This window comes from Protopterus annectens, chromosome 3.part1, assembly GCF_019279795.1.
Source record: "Protopterus annectens isolate FY-2018-M chromosome 3.part1, PAN1.0, whole genome shotgun sequence".
Classification (NCBI taxonomy): Eukaryota; Metazoa; Chordata; order Ceratodontiformes; family Protopteridae; genus Protopterus; species Protopterus annectens.
Window position 1 is genome coordinate 1,492,148,939 of NC_056732.1, and position 20,097 is coordinate 1,492,169,035.

Consider the following 20,097-nt stretch of genomic DNA (forward strand, 5'->3'; position numbering starts at 1 on the left):
GTGAGGTGAGCACAGTTTCTTTTGGGCTATGGCTTGAGTTTTCTGCATGTGCTGTTTTTTTTTTTTTTGAAGCATGAGGATTTTGTTAGTGGGGCTGGGTACTGCATGGGAGAGACAAGCGTGCTTGGGGGTGTGGGGATTTGTACTGCTGGGTCAGTGGGTGGTACGTGGTCTTATTTCTGATAGGCGGAGTCTCGGTGCTCACAGATTCATTTACTATGGTGGGCAGCTTATGCTGTGCTTGCCCTATGGCTCACAACACTTGGCCATATAGCTTCATGTCATGTCCCACATGCTGTACACACGGAAGTAATGGGGACTGTTGTTTTGCAGTGAGTCTAATTTGTAAGGGTTTGGTTTTGAAGGTGTGCATGCTCTTGTCATCCTTTGAAGACTGCTGTAGGAGAAGGTTGCAGATTCTTTAGTTTGAGAGGGGAAACATTTTGGTGCTTTTGGATTCCTTCCATAATGGTTCTTTGCTTGTTGTTTGTTTACGTGGTGGTTAGCGGTTAGTCGCAGGGTGGAAAGGATTGTTATTGCACTTAGCTGTGCCTTTGTGCTGAAACTTGGCTGGTTGGGAGTTTAAGAATTGCCTTGGGGTTGTCATTGGCTTGTGTTTGGTTTTCTGAGTGTGGTCCAATCGGTTTGGTTTGTTGCTGCGGGTTTGGTGGTCTCATGAACTCCCTGGTGGTGGTGGTGGTGCTTCACGGGCTTTTATGGTGCCATTGATGGTGTCTGTGCATCCACGGACCACGACTATATTTAATAAATTAAAAAAAAAAAAAACACAAATAGTATAATATGAGGCTATTCAGGTTAAATTACAGCTAGGTGGCTTTTCTATTTTGTGTGGCTGGTTTTGCTCGTTGGTGCTTATGGCAGGCGTAGTTAGGAGCCATTGGGCTGGCCATGAAGGTGTGCATGCATGTCAGTGCGCATTCCACACTAAGCTACTAGGGTAAGAATTGATGAGAACTGAAATTTGGCTGCCATGTAATAGATTTAATTATATATATATATATATATATATATATATATATATATATATATATATATATATATCATCAAAATTGGTACCCTCTACAGGATAAAACACTGCCTAACAGATAATGCTTGAAAATATTTTGCTTTAGCTTTCCTCCTTCCAACTCTCTCATGTACAGCCCTCAGTTTCTTTTGGAAAAGCTTTTATTTCGGCTTCTTTGCTCTAGGGTAGCTCTCTGATGGGTCTGAGTGATTTTGCGGGCTACAGCAGCCTATACATGCAGAGTACTTTTCTTGCTGGCTTCACAACCAAGCCACGAATGGTTTTGTGGGCTGTAAGTAGGTAGATGAACTGTACCCTCCAGGCATGCGTGGTGCAGGAGCACAGGCATGCCACGCTCCTTATCCTAAAAGGGGAAGTACCTTATTTGTCTTAAACATGCTGTGGGGATGCGAGCTTAAAGTCTAGGTGGAGTGGACAGTAAGTAGGGCAGCTGTGGTGGAGTTGCTTGAACTGATGAGCTGGTTGTTGAGAGAGATGGATTCCTTGGGGACGTTGCTGTTTGCTGGTCCGATTGTTCGTGATCTTCCATCGGGGCTGTTTCGGGGCTGGTATTGGTAGGATCTCCTACTTTTGGTGGTTAGGTGAGCCCAGAGTGATTTGTTTAAGGTACTCATTTTGGTTTCAGACTTCATGTCTCCTGCAGTGATTTTACAACCTACAGAGGTATGGAAACCGTATAGTTTGAGGTTGAGAGTATTTGCTGTTTGATGGCACGTTATCAGTTTCGGCAAAGTAATGATTGTTGGGGAAAAGTTGTTGTATGGGGATAATGTTATGAGCATATGTGTTGTCTTATTATTATTACTTTCACTGTTGCAGCTGATCCGACCGGAGGTTCAGGTCAGCAGTTTTGCATGGGCGGTGGCTCACTGAGGTGGTTGTTGCATCTAGGGTGTTGGCTTAATGGGTGATTTGGGGGGAGGGAGATATTACTGTGGATGTTTGAAGGATTACATCATGACGTGTCAGATCTGTGACCTACTTTTATATGTGTGGTCTGTTTTCGTGGAGGTTTCTGGTAATTAGGGTCAGCCCTTTGCAAATGGAAGTAGGGAACTGGCGTACATGGGGATGCATACTTCATTCATGCAAACGCAATGTTTGTAAGAGCAATATTAAAATATTATTTAATTGGTCCCTATTTTCTGGCTTTTGACCCATTTTCATTCCCTGGGATGTGGTACACCTGAGAGGTATGGGTCTGTTATGGGGGTAATTGACTTGTGTTTAGGTATTTTAATGGTCACTGTTGTGTGCAGGTTGTGTTAAAGAGGATTGTAGAGCAAAGTAACTCAAAGGGGAAGTGGCCAAGCTTCCAGTCTCTTTGGGATGGAGGCTGTGGGTTAATCTGGTGGCTGGGCAGTTGATAAATATGGTAGGCCTCGGACAGTATTTAATGTTGTCATTAAAATTTTTGGTTCACTGTGGGCTGAAAATTTACAGGGTTTCTTTCTTTCATAGGTGGGGATCTGCAAAAAAAAAGCTTCTATTCCTTTGCAGAGAAGGCAACAGAGAAGTACAGCCCAGCGGCAGTAGAGCCCAAGGTGATCCAGAGCTGGCTGAACAAAGGTGGTGCATTTCATTGGAATGTGATCAACTATAATGTAATGTGGAGCAATTAGGTAAAGGTGGCTCACTTTTTATGGGTTACTAACAATTTTAACAAGGATGCTCAAAAAAAAAAAAAAACCCTAGACTAATGCTTTAAGGCTTGGCAAGTTAGCCAAGATTTATTTCAAGGACAGCATCTGATACCCCATGCCCTAGTCCAAAGGGGGCATGGGGAGAACCCCTGGGCTGAATTTACTATTAACCAGTTAGTTGTTCCAATAGTTTAGAAGAGGACAAGTGAGGTTTATATGAAGGTGGGGGGGGGAGTTGTGGTATTTTCTAGGAGACTAATCTGTTTCTTCAGCAGGTGCTATTTAATGCTACATGTGGGCTTTACAGTGCGTGTCATGGGTACTATTGAGTGGCTCTTTAGACTCATAGGAAGTGGTTACTTACGTATGACTTTCAGAGTGGTACACTTTAAAGGAGCACAGCAGGTATGCGGGTAGTTTGCAGATACATGGGGAGCTGGGAGGTTGGGTTTGGCTATGCTGAAGTGGGAAGGCCTGACAGGGCTCTGTTTGAGATTTTTTTAGAGATAGGCTGCGTTTTAATTGCCTGCTGTATGCAAAGGTTATGCTGCCGTACATACTTCGAACAAATATATATATTTTTTGTGGTCGTACATACTTTACAGGTTTCGCTTAAGTTTGCCGAGACAGAACATTGCTATTTTTCTTAGTTACTGCCAGTATTAGGAGTTGGGCATAGGTATAGCGTGTTGCTCCGTAGAAACTAGTTAATGGTTGGATTACCAGTTGTAATGGGAGGGGGTCGCAGAGCTGGTAGGGATGAAGGAGTTGGATTTGTGAAATTTAGGGCTGATGAGGTTCTCCCTCAAGAGGTGTTTTACCTGTTTTAAGCACCGTAAGGTTATTGCTGGTACATACAAACTGCCTAAGTTTTAACTTCTACCACAGGCATGGGTACTCTGTTATTAGGTTAACTTGGGTAGATGAGTGCGTAGAGTTGTTGTTTAGTACCTGTTGAATTCAAATTGATCCATACAGTGCATTTGCCAAATTTGGTCGGCAGTCATGAGGCCATTCAGAGATCTCTAGCGCGATGGAATTTTTAGGCCGCTGAAGCAGCACACAGTGAGATTGCAAGAAGGGGACTGTCGGCAGGCACCAATGGAAAAGTAGGGGATGTAGCTACGATGGAATTGTTTTGACTGCTGGATTAGTGGGTAAGGAAGTTTCAGGTAATTTTATTTGGTAAGTATGCAGTTAGGCATGTCAGAATGGGGTGGAACTCTAGGGTACAGTTACCTACTTACCTTACAGTGTTGGTAGAGGGCCATGAGGTGCTCTGGTGATAGGAAATGGTAATTGTTCATAAGGCATGGTATTTTTGAGTGACAAATCTGTCCTTCAAGTAGGTATTAGTAGTGTTATATACTAGGTTAAGGTTGAGAGGGAGTTTCTCAAGAGTCATTTCATTTATGCTTGAGGGAATTTCGTAAGTAGGGTTTTAGGAAGCACTGTCTGCATGTGTTTGGATACTTTGTATACGGGGGCTTGGCTGTGTGGGAAATAGAGGGCTTAGTCAAGGTATGTTAGGAAGTTCACCAGAAGTATATAATGTTTTACTGCCTTAATAATAGTATAGGTACCATGGGGGGTAAAGGTAGTGATGAATGTTATGACTATGGTTCTAGCCAGGATCGCAGTTTTCACAGGCAGAGGGATTTTTTTTTTCTTCACTTTACTTTTTTTTTAAATAATTGCAGCAGAGTATATTCTGAATTCTGTGGAAGGAGCGGTAAGGTTATGGGAGGGATGTTAGGTAAGCCTCTATTTTTTCTTAGATGTCACAGCAGGGTCCATGATTTACTCTACTGCCAGGGTATGGAATGGTTTAAAATTTTCATTGAACTGACTGTTTTTCTTTTCATTACAAAGATGTGGTACTCCACTGCCATAATGTGTACCACATGGGTAAAGTTGGTATACTCGCTAATGCATTTTGCTTTTGTCCATGTGTAGGTGGTTGTGTGGTGATGGGCATTCGAGTTGACGTGGTGTTACTCAGCAAGGTCCCAGATGGGGGAAGCATGTTGGTACCAGATGTCTGAGTTGCTACAGAGAGGAGTGATGTGGTCATATCTGGGTGAACACTAGGTGGGCGGTAGCTACTGGCTTGAAGGAAGTGGATTCTAAGGTAATGGATTCTGATGGGATGGAAGTTCAGGTTGGTGGAGTGGTGCGCAATTAGGTTACAGGTAATTGGTAGTTAGTTGTTGCTGTTAGAAGGATCATCATCTTAGGTCATTCTTTCATCTTTTGGGCAGCTAGGAGTGTAATTAGATGCAACGGAATGAATTTTGGGGTTGTTTATCACATTTGTGAGGCTGTGTTAGCATTGATGAGGATGTATCCATCCATGGGTTTTAAGATGGTTTGAGATTATTTCCTGGCTGGTGTGGAGTGGGGCAAGGACTTTGGTAACTGTGGAGAGAGCTCGGTTGTATGTTAATTTTACGTTGATAAAATACTTGAAGGAAGTTGGGGTGCATACGATGTGGCATGTGGAGTTTAAAAGCGGGGATCCTGTATGGTACAGGTCAGACGGAGTTCATTTCAATGAGTTTGGGCTGGATTTATTTAACCTTAACTGGTTTGAAGGTGGAGGATCTATTGGAAGGTAGAATGGTCTGAGGGGGAACAGCCCTTTGGGCTGGTGGGTGGAGAAGAGGGTCAGGCTTGACACTCTTCTGTCCCCCTCAGTAGGATATTTGGAATTGAGATGGTGATTTGATGGTGGGTGAATTGGAGTGGATATATGGAATTGATGATGATATTAAGGTGAGCGGGGATGCTGCCTTCAAGATTACTATGACTTGGAATGGAAATATAGAATTGATGAAGATATTCAGGTGAGCGGGGATGTTGCCTTCAGGATTACTATGACTTGGAATGAAATATGGAATTAATGATGATATTAAGGTGAGCGAAGGCACTGCCTTCAGGATTACTCTGACTTGGAATGAAATATGGAATTGATGATGATATTAAGGTGAGCGAGGATGCTGCCTTCAGGATTACTATGACTTGGAACGAAATATGGAATTGATGATGATATTAAGGTGAGCGAGGATGCTGCCTTCAGGATTACTATGACTTGGAATGAAATATGGAATTGATGATATTAAGGTGAGCGAGGATGCTGCCTTCAGGATTACTGTGACTTGGAATGAAATATGGAATTGATGATGATATTAAGGTGAGCAGGGATGCTGCCTTCATGATTACTAGGATAAGTGAACAAGTGGGTGACACTGCTTATCCAGGGTGAGCGGGTGTGCTGCCATTATGTTTACTATCTTATTTGTTGCAATGTTGGATTCTGTGTGCCTCAGTAAAGTTTGATGTGTGTTATTCATTTTCATTACAATAAAGGTCATCAAATGTCTTTGGGCATTTGTGTTTTATTAGGACTGTGACAAGTGAAGTTTGCAACAGACAAATTTGTCACGAGACAACCTTGGATGAGTAAAGTGGGAGGGGCTGTAAGTAGGGTGATAGGTTAGGTCTCTGTGGGTAGGGAGTGGGTAGGAAAGAGTTAATTAAGGTGGGAGCTGAGGGATGAAGTGAGGTAAGGCTAAGGGGTGGGTCTTAAAGGGTTTTTGTAGGAGAAATTGGTATGAGTAAGCACATTCTGGTGTGGTCTTGTTGCCCTCCCAGCCCTCCAATTTTTGTGATAGCTTGAAGGGCAGGGAAGAGGGTCAGGCTTGACCCTCTTCTGTCCCCCTCAGTAGGATATTTGGAATTGAGATGGTGATTTGATGGTAGGTGAATTAGAATGGAAATATGGAATTGATGATGATATTAAGGTGAGCGGGGCCACTGCCTTCATGATTACTAAGATAAGTGAACAAGTGGGGGACACATCTTATCCAGGGTGAGCGGGTGCACTACCTTTATGTTTACTATCTTATTTGTTGCAATGTTGAATTATGTGTGCCTCAATAAAGTTTGATGTTTGTTATTCATTTTCATTACAATAAAGGTCATCAAATGTCTTAGGGTGTTTGTGTTTTATGGACCGTGAACAAAAAAAATTCCTAGCAACAAACATTAAGTATGTGAAGTATCTTCTAACAATCATTGGGAACCAGCATGAAAATCTAAACATTCATGAAAGTTTTATCTAAGTTATACTTTTGCTGTTCTGAACAAGTTCCCATATTACTTTGTGTTAGCATTTACATAAATTTCAATTTACCTTTCAGATATAGGTTTCTCCATGCAAGTGGAGTTTTGAGGGTATCTTAGATTAGTAAGAAAATAACCAAAATAATGTTAGTGTCATCTGTTGAACAAATTAACTCTAAGCATCATTTCCTTTAGGCTTTAGTGCTGTTGATGGACAAAGACTGATCATAATATTTGCCAATGTCCTGTGAAAATACCTCTAAATTGTAGAGAAATTTGCATTATGTCGGGATTTTGTATTCATATATTTCTTCTTTATAAATTTTTGGTTTCTGGCAAATCATTGTGGATTGAAGTAAATAACTACAAACATGTGGGTTAAACATGTCATGTCATTCAGAAAGTGCATGCAAATGCATAACTTGTTATTCTACTATCTTTCTAAGATAAACATATAATATCTGTCTCTAACTTTGAACCGTTGTAGACCCATTATTTTGGGCTTTGTAAGGCTTTCTTGCACTTGGAAGTTGAAAGTTTTGCTTGAGACCCAACATGAAACATATACAGTAATAATATGAAGGACAGCATTGTGGCATGGTGGAAATATCTACAGTAATAATATGAGGGACAGCACTGTGACATGGTGGAAATATATACAGTAATAATTTGAAGGACAGCACTTTGGCATGGTGGAAATATATACAGTAATAATATGAAGGACAGCACTGTGGCATGGTGGAAATATATACAGTAATAATATGAAGGACAGCACTGTGGCATGGTGGAAATATATACAGTAATAATATGAAGGACAGCACTGTGGCATGGTGGAAATATATACAGTAATATTATGAAGGACAGCACTGTGGCATGGTGGAAATATATACAGTAAGAATATGAAGGACAGCACTGTGGCATGGTGGAAATATATACAGTAATAATATGAAGGACAGCACTGTGGCATGGTAGAAATATATATAGTAATAATATGAAGGACAGCACTGTGGCATGGTGGAAATATATACAGTAATAATATGAAGGACAGCACTGTGGCATCGTGGAAATATATACAGTAAGAATATGAAGGACAGCACTGTGGCATGGTGGAAATATATACAGTAATAATATGAAGGACAGCACTGTGGCATGGTAGAAATATATATAGTAATAATATGAAGGACAGCACTGTGGCATGGTGGAAATATATACAGTAAGAATATGAAGGACAGCACTGTGGCATGGTGGAAATATATACAGTAATAATATGAAGGACAGCACTGTGGCATGGTGGAAATATATACAGTAATAATATGAAGGACAGCACTGTGGTATTGTGGAAATATATACAGTAACAATATGAAGGACAGCACTGTGGCATGGTGGAAATATATACAGTAGTAATATGAAGGACAGCACTGTGGCATGGTGGAAATATATACAGTAATAATATGAAGGACAGCACTGTGGCATGGTAGAAATATATACAGTAATAATATGAAGGACAGCACTGTGGCATGTTGGAAATATATGCAGTAATAATATGAAGGACAGCACTGTGGCATGGTGGAAATATATACAGTAATAATATGAAGGACAGCACTGTGGCATGGTGGAAATATATACAGTAATAATATGAAGGACAGCACTGTGGCATGGTAGAAATATATATGGTAATATGAAGGACAGCACTGTGGCATGGTGGAAATATATACAGTAGTAATGTGAAGGACAGCACTGTGGCATGGTGGAAATATATACAGTAATTATATGAAGGACAGCACTGTGGCATGGTAGAAATATATACAGTAATAATATAAAGGACAGCACTGTGGCATGGTGGAAATATATACAGTAATAATATGAAGGACAGCACTGTGGCATGGAGGAAATATATACAGTAATAATATGAAGGACAGCACTGTGGCATAGTGGAAATATATACAGTAATAATAATATGAAGGACAGTACTGTGGCATGGTGGAAATATATGCAGTAATAATAATATGAAGGACAGCACTGTGGCATGGTAGAAATATATATAGTAATAATATGAAGGACAGCACTGTGGCATGGTGGAAATATATACAGTAAGAATATGAAGGACAGCACTGTGGCATGGTGGAAATATATACAGTAATAATATGAAGGACAGCACTGTGGCATGGTGGAAATATATACAGTAATAATATGAAGGACAGCACTGTGGTATTGTGGAAATATATACAGTAACAATATGAAGGACAGCACTGTGGCATGGTGGAAATATATACAGTAGTAATATGAAGGACAGCACTGTGGCATGGTGGAAATATATACAGTAATAATATGAAGGACAGCACTGTGGCATGGTAGAAATATATACAGTAATAATATGAAGGACAGCACTGTGGCATGTTGGAAATATATGCAGTAATAATATGAAGGACAGCACTGTGGCATGGTGGAAATATATACAGTAATAATATGAAGGACAGCACTGTGGCATGGTGGAAATATATACAGTAATAATATGAAGGATAGCACTGTGGCATGGTAGAAATATATATAGTAATATGAAGGACAGCACTGTGGCATGGTGGAAATATATACAGTAGTAATGTGAAGGACAGCACTGTGGCATGGTGGAAATATATACAGTAATTATATGAAGGACAGCACTGTGGCATGGTAGAAATATATACAGTAATAATATAAAGGACAGCACTGTGGCATGGTGGAAATATATACAGTAATAATATGAAGGACAGCACTGTGGCATGGAGGAAATATATACAGTAATAATATGAAGGACAGCACTGTGGCATAGTGGAAATATATACAGTAATAATAATATGAAGGACAGTACTGTGGCATGGTGGAAATATATGCAGTAATAATAATATGAAGGACAGTACTGTGGCATGGTGGAAATATATACAGTAATAATATGAAGGACAGCACTGTGGCATGGTGGAAATATATACAGGAATAATATGAAGGACAGCACTGTGGCATGGTGGAAATATATACAGTAATAATATGAAGGACAGCACTGTGGCATGGTGGAAATATATACAGTAATAATATGAAGGACAGCAATGTGGCATGGTAGAAATATATATAGTAATAATATGAAGGACAGCACTGTGGCATCGTGGAAATATATACAGTAAGAATATGAAGGACAGCACTGTGGCATGGTGGAAATATATACAGTAATAATATGAAGGACAGCACTGTGGCATGGTAGAAATATATATAGTAATAATATGAAGGACAGCACTGTGGCATGGTGGAAATATATACAGTAAGAATATGAAGGACAGCACTGTGGCATGGTGGAAATATATACAGTAATAATATGAAGGACAGCACTGTGGCATGGTGGAAATATATACAGTAATAATATGAAGGACAGCACTGTGGTATTGTGGAAATATATACAGTAACAATATGAAGGACAGCACTGTGGCATGGTGGAAATATATACAGTAGTAATATGAAGGACAGCACTGTGGCATGGTGGAAATATATACAGTAATAATATGAAGGACAGCACTGTGGCATGGTATAAATATATACAGTAATAATATGAAGAACAGCACTGTGGCATGTTGGAAATATATTCAGTAATAATATGAAGGACAGCACTGTGGCATGGTGGAAATATATACAGTAATAATATGAAGGACAGCACTGTGGCATGGTGGAAATATATACAGTAATAATATGAAGGACAGCACTGTGGCATGGTAGAAATATATATAGTAATATGAAGGACAGCACTGTGGCATGGTGGAAATATATACAGTAGTAATATGAAGGACAGCACTGTGGCATGGTGGAAATATATACAGTAATTATATGAAGGACAGCACTGTGGCATGGTGGAAATATATACAGTAATAATATAAAGGACAGCACTGTGGCATGGTGGAAATATATACAGTAATAATATGAAGGACAGCACTGTGGCATGGAGGAAATATATACAGTAATAATATGAAGGACAGCACTGTGGCATAGTGGAAATATATACAGTAATAATAATATGAAGGACAGTACTGTGGCATGGTGGAAATATATGCAGTAATAATAATATGAAGGACAGTACTGTGGCATGGTGGAAATATATACAGTAATAATATGAAGGACAACACTGTGGCATGGTGGAAGTATATACAGTAATAATATGAAGGACAGCACTGTGGCATGGTGGAAATATATTATGAAGGACAGCACTGTGGCATGGTGGAAATATATACAGTAATTATATGAAAGACAGCACTGTGGCATCGTGGAAATATATACAGTAAGAATATGAAGGACAGCACTGTGGAATGGTGGAAATATATACAGTAATAATATGAAGGACAGTACTGTGGCATGGTGGAAATATATACAGTAATTATATGAAGGACCGCACTGTGGTATTGTGGAAATATATACAGTAAGAATATGAAGGACAGCACTGTGGCATGGTGGATAGCATTGTCAAGCCAGAGAAAGAGATTGCCTGATTTGAGTCTCGGCTGGGATGCCTTCTGCATGAAGTGTGCCTGTCCCCCCCTTTGCTCATATGGGTTTTCTCCTGGTGCTCCACTTTCCTTCCATATTCCAAAGACATGCATTAGGTGGAATGGATATTCTAAATTGGCTGTAGGTGCGAATGTGCATGCACATGAGCGGTATCGAAGAACAAAAACAGCAGGGCTATCCACCCCCTGACTCTAGATGATTGTCACTTTTATATCGGTACCCTATCCCATCTACAAAATGAGAGAAAGGGTTGTGGATAGATGGATGTGAGACCCTATTGTTTGTCATTATTGACAAATTGTAACTGTCTGTGCCATCAGAAGGCCATCTCAAGTCTTCCACACAACCGTAGGAGATGACATCACATGACACATGGGTGTCACTCAATGTATTACTTTAATCCACTTTAAAAGTTGATAAAACATGAGGTTTTACATCCAGATGGATTTACTGAAAAATAACAGTGACTCCTTGGTGTCATCTGGTGTCCTCCCACAATCTTGTCTGGAAGTTTTGACATGACCTCCATATGTCACAGATATTACAATCAGTCAATAAAGACAGACTGTAGAGTTTCATATGTTTTTCTATACATATTTCACAATTTCTAACAGGCATATCTCTCTACCTCCTTTGCAAGAATTCTGGACAAAGCCAAAAATAGATGATTCTCAGTTTTGAAGTGACACCCCAATTCCATGTGCAAAGATAGGAAAAAAGGGGTGATGATGGATGGAGGGAGGGAGGGATGGATGGATAGATGGATGGATGAAGAAGAATTAATCTTTCATATCAGGCATTATTGACTGACTGCAGTAATTTATCATCTATGAAGAAATGAAAAATAAGAGTCAAAATATGCAAGTAAAGTGTGAGATAGATAAGAGCTATGGTTGGGAGAGTGTGTGCTGGGGGGTTGAAGGTTGGCCTTGGTAACGATGCATCAGACATCTGCAGTGATTATGGCAAGGACAGCAGAAAAGGAGCTGATAGGTTTCACTACAATCACTGATAGACTGAGAAATATGCAAATAGCTGTTAATGAAGTCTTCCTTCTTTGCAAGTAATGTGTTTTTGAATCTCTGGTTTCAGAGATTTTTCTAACAAGCTACAGCCTTGTAGCTCACAACCAAACATGTTTCAGATTCCTTGCCATCATCTTTGTTTTGATTCTAGCTGAAAAGGTAAATCTTGATTTTAAACTGAACTGAATGTCTCCAGTCAAAAAATTGGCTCACACTGAATTATTCCAAGATGAGTCCAGCACTTTTGTCCACAGAAAAAAAAAAACAAGAAGAAAGTGTGTCCTTACAGTAGATGATATAAATGCATTTTACTCTCACTTTCACTTACAGGATAATTGCAAAGCAGATATGTAGTTAGTTAATTCTGTCACTCTGTGAGTCTTCCCATGTCATCACATGTCTAAATTACATTACATGTGGAGGTGAGTACAAAAATATGGATTCATTCTTTTCCAACCCCTGCCCGATTAAAGAAAAGTATTTATTTACAATTCATTTTGCTGAGTGGATAGGCATTGGTTAGGTATGCTGGCTGTAAAAACACAGTTCTGTTAATATAACAGTTTTTGAAAGTGTTGTGTCAGGCTAATATATACTGAAATCTTATCTATTTCTGTTAACGTAACAATTTTTAAAAGTGTTACAGCACTGTAATAAATAATGAAATCAGACAATAGATCTGTTGTAGAAGAAATACAAACTGGTCTGGGTCCTCTCCTGTTTGGTATCTACTTCTCTTAAGTATAGGGTAACGCAGAAGGTCTTTGGCTAACAAAGTCTGCAGATGACTGCAAACTAGGAGCCATAATCGAAACTCCTAATGATGTGGACATACTACAAAAGGGCCTCACTGAGACAGATGCCTGGTATCAAAGCCATGGCCTGAAGCTCAATGCCAAAAAGTGTATTGTCATCCCCTTTGGTAAAAACTCTGTACCCATGAACTACCACATAGCTGGTAGTCTACTTAATGCTGAAAATGTGATAAGAGACCTTGGGACACAGGTGGACAGTAGTCTCTCCTTTGATAATCACATTGCCACAGTGGTCAGGAAATCTTTCTACGTGGCTCGCCTCATCACAAACGGTTTCTCATCCAGGAAAAAAAGAGGTCATTGTTCCCCTCTACTCATCACTCATTAGACCCATTATAGAGTACAACACCCCTTTTGGTATGTTCCTCACAAGACATCTACAACTACTGGAAAAGCCACAGAAATACCTCACAAAGACGATTACTGGCCTCAAACAGATGCCCTACACAGACCGTCTCAAAAACTCCAGCTTAACTCCGTTGCATATCACCTACTCAGAGGCGATCTCTGCCTAACATACAAAGCTATGTCAAACCCAGAGCTGTTGGACATGCTCCACTTAAAGAAATCCCAATCCCTCTGAGCTACACGCTCTAGGGACCTAAACCTTGTCACCACAATAAACATAACATGCTGGAGGGATAGATTCCTGTCCCAGAGACTTCCCATACTCTGGAACAGACTACCTACCTATGTCAAACAGAGCTCCTCATTAGCACTCTTCAAGAAAAATCTTGATGATTGGATGGGAAATTGGAAATGCAGCCCAGGGCTCTGCTCGACAGGGGCACAGGAAAATAATTTTCTTGGGTGGCGAAAGCCAGGGTACATTTTTGGCTAGGCTTATATAGACCCTAGGGCCAATAGCCTAGTACCTACCTATGAACCTATGGTACATTTAAATTCAGAATTACAAAAATACAAAATAGTCATGCAAAAGTAACACAAACCAATACCTGATAAAATGAAAAAAAGTCAGACTATTTTTAATAACAGAAAAAAAAAACAACACTGAATCAGATAAGGTTAGTGTAGAGGCTGCTGCACTGTATAAACCACATAACAATCTCATTAGCCCAAATCATCATGTTCCATTTCTCCCAAAGAAGAAACAGGCAAGGATTAACCTCCCTGGTGATAAAAAGGTTAGTCTGTTAACAACTGCTAAAGTTGTAGCAAGTGCTTATAACATGATGTAGATAAAGCATTACTAGCAATAAACATTAAGTACGCTGGAGTATTTTGTAATAATCATTGAGAACCTGCATGAAAATCTAAACATTATTCAAAGTTTTATCTAAGTTATTTTTTTTTCAGTCTGAACAAGTTCCCATATTACTTTCCAATAACATTTAGATGAATTTCAGTTTACCATTCAGCCTTTGGTTTCTGCACCAAGTGCAATTTTGATGAATTCTTATGTAATGAGAAAATAATAAAAATATTTTTTTTATTAACATCTGCTGTACAAGTTAACTGCAAGCATCCTATCCTTTAAGGCATTTGGTCTATTGATGGACAAGGATTAAGCATGGATTCATAGATTCATAGACTGTTAGGAGGCTAACATCCTTGGGGACCTTTCTAAACCTAACCAAGTTTTTGCAGTTTTCTGCTTGTTTGTGCACTGCGAACTGCCGCACAATTGTGCACCATAGCTGGACAGATAATTTTAACAATTTTTCCGTTAGATACAGCTATAGCACATTAGTGTAGTCCTCATCCTTCGTACATTTCTGGTCTAAGAAGTATTGCTAGTGAATTTTGACCTATTAAACCACCAGCCAAAAACTCCGTCAGAAATACCCATCTACAGATCACCTCCTAGATCAATCCTGAAAGCACCCCATTTGTGATAACTGTTCTTCAAACCTAGCATTATGGACAGTTGGACTACCCCTGTTTCTCCTGCCAGCCTTATTGACTTTGGTCTGCTGAGGCAGTGTAGCAACTGCCTCATGTACACAGACAACCCTCTAGTAACTCAGTCTAGAACAGAGTGCGAGAGATATATCTAACCCAAGAATCTTAAATCCCTGCTTTCTAGCACTCAAAACAGTAAAACTGAAGAGGTTGTCGACTCACCCACCCCTAGTCATGCACATAATACCACTACTCATACTCATATTACACATCCAACACATAATCAGCATATGTGGAGGTTCTCTCAAAAAGCTTACTGAAACACCAGAGACCTCCAAAACACAAGGCTGGTACAACTAATGCAGTTCCTACAGCACCCAAGACACATAGCAATACCAGTCTGTCATGTACCAAGCCCTCAAGGCGTAACACTCATAAACCAAATTTTCTTGTCATTGGTGACTGCATAGTGAGACACACGGATGTCCCGCTCACCAGGTTAGAGAAGGAGAAAGTCAGGGTCAGCTGCCTGTCCAGTGCCAAGATTCATCAGATCATGCAAACACTTGTTTCTTAGCACAACTACCATTATCACTCTGTCATAGCGCATGTTGGAGTGAACAACCTGAGGCATACCTCATGGGACTATATGAAGAGAGAGACATGACTTGAGCTCTCTGAGTATGTGTCCCAGGCAGGTATATCCCTAGCCCTGAGCAGGATATTACCCTTACCTAGAATGATGCCACAGTATAAAAAAATGATCACTTTCAATAACTGGCTTAGGTTTTGGTATCATTCAAAAGGGATGCAGAGTTTCTGTCAGCCTGGGATGACATGATTGACAAATCTCATTGCTTTGCCAGAGACGGTTTGCACCAGGCACCACTATGCTTTTGGCTGCTGACAAAGGCTCTTGCCTCCCCCATAGTGCCTTTTTTAGGCAAGGTGTCAAAAACAAAATTACCTTTGTAAAAAATTGACAGTCATAACAAAATAAAGGTTATGCTGCTAAATGCTAGGAGCCTAAACCAAAAACTGCACACCCTGGAAGCACTGCTATCACTGGAGGATGTACATGTTTGTGCAGTCACAGAAACTTGGTTCAAGGCCTCAGAGAGTACCCCAACCTTGCAAGGTTACAATGTCTTCCATAACTTCAGATCACAAAACGAACATGGATAACCAAAGGAGATGGTGCTTCTTTCTATATTAGAGATTAAGTCACCTTCCGAATAGTTAGACAGGACAACTCCATGGAGTTAATCCAAGTTCAGATTACTGTGGGTTAAGACCACCATTCAAGTAATAGCTAGTTAAGATCCCCCTCCCTGAATCATGATGCACATGAAGACTACTTGACCAAACTGGAGTCAATCGAAATATTGCCAAACAATCTGGTCATGGGAGATTTCAGTTATCCCACCATCAACTGGGAAACCTACTACAACCCTAACTCACTAGCACAAAAGTTCCTTGATTTGTTAATTCAAATGACATGGAACAAATTGCTCAAACCCCAACAAGAGGAGCAAACATACTAGATCTGGTCCTCACTAACATGACAAACAGATGCACCACTACAACTGTCAGACCATCATTAGCTAAATCTGACCACAAAACAGTCATCTTTGAACTGACACTAACACCAGAACTTACAAAGGGTAAAGTCATACTAAAATACTTACCAAGGCAAACTACACCCTCCTAGGGGAAGGTATAAAAGCATCCCAAGCCCCACCCCCAGCTGGAAGTAGTGACTACACCAAAGCTTACACTAAAGCCATGTACAATCACTTTTATAAGTGTATAGACTCTGCTGATCCAGCGAGAATCAAAGCCAGAGCCCCAAGTAAAAACAAGCCACCCTGGTGGATATCCAGCATCAACAAACTTTTTAACAAATGCCAAAGGTTGCTGTCTGAGAAAACTAAGGCTTGGCCCCAACAATGGAAAATCACCCTCTTCAGCCTCAAGAGGCAAGTAAGACAACGTGTCAAATCTTATAAGTGTATCTTTGAGAAAAACTTAGCAGTCACAGCTAAGGATATCCATGAGGCCTTTTACAGCTATGTACGCAGCCTAAAAGGTAGGACCCACGCATGTACCGAACTAGTAACTAATGATATCACACACACACTGATCCCACAGACATAGCAATCCTGCTGGTGGACAGATTTGGCCAAAATTTCACTCCCTTTTCCCCTCCAAGCTTATCGCAAACCTTACCCCTAACTGTTCCTACCCTACATATCCAAAGAGTAGGTCAGTAAAGCCTTGATTAAGGCAATAAATACAGCCTCTATGGGGCCAGACTGCATCCCAGGCGGTCTTCTAAACAAATTAAAACATGAACTGGCATCACCATTAAGTACCCTATTCAATCACAATCTAACCACAGGCTATGTTCCTGTGGAATGTAGAACAGCAACAGTTATCCCCCTCCACAAAGGTGGCTTAGCAACATGCCCTGGGAATTATAGACCCATACGTCTGACCAGCCTCATCTGTAAGGCCATGGAACGTATTATTATGGACCTCATAAATAAACACATAGGTGATCTCCAGACCCTGGATCCGACCAAATTCGTCTTTGTTAAGGGCAGAACCTGCCTCTTAAATCTAGAGGATTTCTTTGAAAATATGAACAGGGCCAATGATAAGGGCAAATCTGTGCACACAGCATACCTCGACTTGGCCAAGGCCTTCGACACAATCCCACACTCAGGCATTACCAGTAAACTTAGCAAACTGAATGTAAACCCCTTTGTTGTAAGTTGGGTGGCAACTGGCTCACAAACTGATCACACGCTATCAAAGTGGGTGACTGTACATAACCCAGCAGACCTGTCACCAGCGGGGTGCCACAAAGGACAGTGCTGGCCCCCCTGCTGTTTGGTATATACTTCTCAGAAGTTCAAGCCAAAACGAAAGGGCTGTGGCTGACCAAGTTTACGGACGACTGCAAACTGAATGCAATTATCAAATTCCCAAATGATGTCAGTATACTTCAGGAGGGTCTTAGGCAGACCAACGACTGGTGTCTTAATCATGGTCCCAAACTAAATGCAAATAAATGCATCATCATTCCTTTCAGTAAAAATTATGTCCCTTCACACTATCAAGTTAAGAACAATACTATATGTACCTCTGAACTGGTAAGGGATCTGGGATCACAAGTAGACTGCAACCTTAACTTTGACCACCATGTGTCTACTGTAGTAAGGAAGGCTTTCTACGTAGTACACTTGATTAGCAAAGGCATCACCTCTAGAGCAAAGGAGGTTATAACACCTCTGTACTCGGTACTAATTGGGCCTATAATTGAGTGTAACACCCCTTTTGACATATACCGTACAAAGCACCTGCAGCATTTAGAGAGACCTCAGAGGTTTCTGACAAAAAAAATCAAGGGATGCCAGCAAGTTCCTTACACAGACCGACTAAAGTCCCTGTCACTATACTCAATATCGTATAGACTTCTTAGGGTAGACTTGATTAGCAAAGGCATCACCTCTAGAGCAAAGGAGGTTATAACACCTCTGTACTCGGCACTAATTGGGCCTATAATTGAGTGTAACACCCCTTTTGACATATACCGCACAAAGCACCTGCAGCATTTAGAGAGACCTCAGAGGTTTCTGACAAAAAAAATCAAGGGATGCCAGCAAGTTCCTTACACAGACCGACTAAAGTCCCTGTCACTATGCTCAATATCGTATAGACTTCTTGGGGTAGACTTATGCCTGGCTTACAGAGCAATCTCCGACCTAAGCCTAATAAATTTGCTGCACATTCTTAAATTAAACAGGACTAGAGCCACCCATTCCAGGGACCTAAATATGGTCTGCAACTTGAAAAGGATGTGCGGGAGGAACAGATTTGTCTCCCAGTGACTGCTGCTTCTTTGAAATAGACTGCCACTTCATGTGAAACAGAGCACCTCTATAATACTGTTCAAACGGAACCTGGATGAGTGGATGAGGCACCATAAATTCTTACTGGGGTAGCACCCACAGCCTTCCTGGACATGGGCAGTCATTACTAAGTACAACCCTAAGTACTGACTGGAATATCATGAAACAGCTAGGCTTGAAATGAACTCCGGGTTGATAGTCTAGTAACCTCCTTTGATCCCAAGATTAAATGAACAATGATGTCTTGTATCCAAACAGGACATTGAGGGCCAGGTATTTATAAGCCGCATTCTGTCCATAAGGGACATGGGTGCCAGGCCCAGTGTAAATTTCTTATTCTCCATGTACTTGTCTAGGTTGTGCTTAAACTGAATAGTAGATGAACTCAGCTTCACATGGATAGGAAGGGTCTATATTACTTACTCAAAGTGTCAGAATGTCGAGTACCCTTCAATCGACACCTAAGTCTCAAAGATCTTCTTCAATGAATGGCCTCATCATCGATTTCTTTCCAAGAGAAAGAAATCAGTTGGCCATTGTTTGAAATCTGCCCTTTTCCCCGCTGCGGTTAGATCTTGGAGTTAGTATATTTAGTTAGGGGGGTGTGGGGGGTAATGCCCCCCATTCATAGTGTGTGTTAAATTGTGTTGTTCGTATTTGGGCTACCTCCTGTTCCATAGGAGGGGTAGTCTCTGGGAAGCATATCCGTCTCTCCAGCATGTTCTGTTTAACTCACAGGCAAAATTCAGATCACTAGACCTTGTATTTCTGTTACATTTTGAATTAAGAATATGTAGGAGATTCTTAAATGTGGGTTTGCAGATGCCTTGTATGCCAGGCACAGATCACTCTTCAGCAATCTATAGGAGACTGAGTAGAGGGAAAGGGATTTAATGCACTCTGCAAAAGGCAGGTTTGTTACACCTTGTAATCTTTTTGTAAGGAAGCTTTGAGGTCACTCTAGTCGCTGCATATGCCTGGTCAGGTACATACCAGGAGGAGCATTGTATTCTATGATTGGTCTAATAAGGGTGGGCTAAAGTGGGATAATGATCTCTTTGGACCTAGATAACATGCCCTTACTTATAAGTTGCACAACATAAAACGATTTCCTCACCACTGTGGCTACGTGGTGATCTA

At 40.6% G+C, this 20,097-nt stretch overlaps 1 protein-coding gene and 1 pseudogene across 2 annotated transcripts in view; one reads left to right on the top strand and one right to left on the bottom strand.

Annotated features, from left to right (window-relative positions):
• The window catches only part of PLCD1 (phospholipase C delta 1), a 1,599,641-nt gene that overhangs the window by 676,301 nt on the left and 903,243 nt on the right, over positions 1-20,097 (top strand). The window lies entirely within an intron of this gene.
• LOC122799020 lies at positions 14,193-14,315 on the bottom strand (annotated as a pseudogene).